This window comes from Equus caballus, chromosome 2, assembly GCF_041296265.1.
Source record: "Equus caballus isolate H_3958 breed thoroughbred chromosome 2, TB-T2T, whole genome shotgun sequence".
Lineage (NCBI taxonomy): Eukaryota > Metazoa > Chordata > Mammalia > Perissodactyla > Equidae > Equus > Equus caballus.
This window is the reverse complement of record NC_091685.1, coordinates 125,910,824-125,914,591: the sequence shown is the minus strand read 5'-3', so window position 1 is coordinate 125,914,591 and position 3,768 is coordinate 125,910,824. Positions and strand designations below refer to the sequence as shown.

At 42.0% G+C, this 3,768-nt stretch overlaps 1 long non-coding RNA gene across 1 annotated transcript; it reads right to left on the bottom strand.

Annotated features, from left to right (window-relative positions):
• Positions 1-347: 347 nt before the first annotated feature.
• Positions 348-3,172, bottom strand: LOC138920117 (uncharacterized). The gene is made up of 3 exons (XR_011430797.1): positions 2,176-3,172; positions 1,858-2,067; positions 348-637 (listed from the first exon to the last, which is right to left on the bottom strand). It is a non-coding gene; the product is annotated as an uncharacterized lncRNA (long non-coding RNA).
• Between the last annotated feature and the right edge of the window lie 596 nt (positions 3,173-3,768).

Genomic DNA, 3,768 nt, shown 5'->3' with positions numbered 1-3,768 from the left:
ATAGCCAGGAATAGTCTGGGAGAGATGGAGAAAAAAGTTCAGAGTTGAGATTAAGCCCATTGATGTGGACAAAAGTCTATTTTAAAGTTCATCACTACCTTCCGCTGTCTACACACACACATGCACACATACACACACACGCATGCACACCCACCCCCTACACACACACGCAGGAACACACACACACCCTTTGGGTTGGGTACTCTGCCGTTCTAAACCTCATTCTAATCTATATGTGATGTTGTTGTAAGGGCAGCTTTGAAACTGACCAAAGCTCTTGCTGTTGCCGCAGGACAGTCAAGTACGTGAGGACGTGCACGGGGTCAGCTGTGCTCAGACCAGTACCTGTGAGGCTTTGCAAGCCTTCGTGAGACTGACTTTGTAAATCTAAATTTAAAAAGTTCCGTCACACTTTCCAAACTACGTTACTCTGTCATTTTATTAGATAATGTCTAAAGTCCTTCAACATATACCACCGCACAAAGGGTTAAGTTTCCACATTTAGCCAGTCCCAACGCGGCCAGTGACGGGTACACTCAAGGAAGAGGCTGGGCAAGCGGCGAGAGGGCGTTGTCTTGCTGTGCATTTGGGTCTCTGCTTGACTGAACAGGTCAGGGCTCTCTGGGGCTGGCTGACTCTGGAAGAAGGGCGCAGAATTAGCAATTGATCTTGAAAGCAAGGTAGAGAATGGCATTAGATAACATTTACTAATATGGGAAGACATTTACAGTGTATTGTTAAAATGAAAGAGGCAAATTACAAAATAGTGTGTACAGTGATTCATCATTTTTGTGAGCGAGGAATAAAAAAGAACATATTTAAGTTGATATAACATGGATTAGTAATGGCTGTCTCCAGGAAATGGAGTTGTAGAAGTTGTCTTATTTTATCAGTAATTTCCAGTATTGCTACAATGAACAAGCGTATTCTGTCATAAAAGAAATGGTGTTTTTAACTTTAAAGATAAAAATCGGTTTTTGTTTTCTCTTCTGAGATATTCTCTTAACGACAGATTTGATATTTAGACAAATTTTCCTTCATGTTACATGCATATTTGCATATAATCTATGGATTACATAAATAAATGTATCCAATAATTAATGACAGATTTAAATTTGTATAAAATTAACCAGATCTTTTGACCTAATTTTTCAATAGTAACAAATTTTGCTGAGATATTTAAGCTAATTTTCTTACGTGCTAACGGTAGAAATATATTTTTGACACCAATTTAATAGGGTCATACAAAACTAATAGTCATTGATTTGTTTCTCTAATTCCATGCAGATGTTCTTAGAATCTCATAACTGTTTAGGGCTAACAGAGCTCATTCAGCTTAACCTGTTAATTCTACAGACAAGGATGCTGAGCTCCAGGAGACTAAGCAGTGGCCAAGGCCGCCCATTTAGTTCTGGCTGGCGGTTGGCACTACGACCAAGCCTTCAGATCTTGAGTCCTTTTAAGGTTGTAGTGTGGACAAAACAGCCTGACAGAATTTACTTCTTTCCTGTGAAACTCTTTGCTTTACTCTGTTTGAATTCTGAAGTTGTCATTTAATTTTAAAGTACTAAGTTTGTCCCTTGAAAACTTGTGTTTTAATCTTAATAAACGTGGCTTCCTTTGCAGCAATTTAAGGCAATCACAGTTATAAAAATAAGTATTAAATATAAAGCTAAGGCTTTAAAAAAGTTTTGATCTTATATTCTGATTCTATTTTCCTGGTTTGTTGAATTTTCAGGAGCAGTTGAAGGTCAAACGGTGGAAACTCAAGTGTGTCTGATAGTCACACACGAGAGGTGCAAGAATATCTTAGTGTGACACACAGGAAAATGCACACACACATGGTTGAAACCATACATTTAGCTCATTCTGATGGGACACGACACTGTGTGTGGGTCTCCACTTTTCCTGATGTCTCCTGTGAGGAGTCGGGAAACGCTGACATGTTTAGGAAGCAATGTGGCACGGGGACGGCTTGGGCGTCTTCAGCACATGGAGCTCCAATCCGCCCATCAGCATTCAGTCCTTGAGGTAAATTGTTCAACCTTTCTGAGTCTGTTTTCTTATCTGAAAGTAGGATTTAAATCTAGCTAGAGGTATTTTTTGAATGATAAGAAATCTTATATAAAGCACCTAGACTATTGTAGGGCAGGTAGAAAACATTCTACATTGTACCTTATTTTTAAACTGGAGTTTACATGGAGAATGCATGAGCAGCATCTTTTCTGAACTCCAATTAATCCATAATTTCCTTCCATTCACACTCATCCAGTTGCTCACGTGATAATACACTACAGTCTCATCTTATCCACAGCTTGGCAGACTGTGAGGAGTAGATTCCAGCAAAAACCTGCCTTCCTCTGAGGAGAAAAGAACTTCCAGAAAGAGGACACAGCGTATATTTTATATTTAAGAAGTTCAACCGTGTTCTTCCATGTGCAGAGACAACCAGATTGTGAATGATTCCAAAAATCTCTAATTTATGTTCCCTTAAAAATGTTTGCTAGTTGTCAGACTTCCACATGAATGCAAACAGGCCCTGTTGCTGAGGACCTAGGTGTCAACTGCTTAGATCTCTGGACAAGAGTGAACAGTTGATAAGGAAGACGCAGCAGCTGTCTCCCACCATTTGAATGGCTGCCATGCTGCAACAGCCAGGGTTGCTAGCTGCAAGCAATAGAAATGAACTTTGAAAGTTTTAAGCAGAAAAGCAAATTATGGATTGGCTCACAAAATCGCTAGTAAGGCTGGAGAATCAGGCTTGGGAAGTGGGCAGGAAGAGGAAGGTTCAGTAGCAGCCAGGATCCCATCCCAAATATCCCGCAAGACCAGTCCCATGAGCACACACTGCGGCCGCCCCACTGGACTCACGACCTCACGGCTTGCACTCCGTCAGCCTGGCTCTGAGCCCTGGACACCACCGCTGCCCCTACAAGCACAGCCTGCAGGCTCTCTCCCCTCTCGCTCCTGTGGTGCGTTGCCTGCGGCTCTGTTTTCTTGAGTCACTAGCCCCAGATTCAAGGTTGAGCTAAGGGAGACAGGGAATAAACGTTCCTGCCTTTGCCTCCCCGAGCCCCTGCAAATTCACAATTAGTGAATTCTCTAAACACAGGAAGTTTCAAAAGTTGGGTAGCCAAGGAAATACACAGACTGTCTATGACACTGCTCTCCATGTGAGTAGAAGTGGGGACAGACTTTCTGAGCTACTGCAACAGAAGCAGTACCAGGAAGTTACTGTGGGCGGAAGGCGAGTTGGGGTTTGCAGATTCAAACACAATGAGAAACTTTCCACGAAATAAAGTTATTAAAGAATGAAATGGCTGCTCCGGAAAGTGGGGCTCCCTGCGGCTGCTGGAATTTAAGTAAACGCTACAGGGCCCTCAGAAAGGAGTGCTGCAGAAAACCACAGCTGAGTCCAAAATTTCTAGGATTCTGTCCTTCTTCACAGATAGCGATTCTGCCTCAGATTATGTTTTTTGTATGTTTCTACCATATTCTAGGTTATGGGCAGCTTGCAAATATCTCCAGGGGGCCTGGGCAGCCAGAGCGCCCCGCCCTCCCGTGCATCCTCAGTCAATTTAGTCAATCAGAGCTGATCCCAGTGAGCTGATCAAATAGCATTTTTTACATCTGCTGTGACATGGGTATATTGGGAAGCTGATTCCAAGGAGATAAAGGTCATTATTTGTACAAACTTAATTATATATTCCTGTGGTATATATCTCTATATGAAATATACACGTATATGCTATATGACATGATACATGT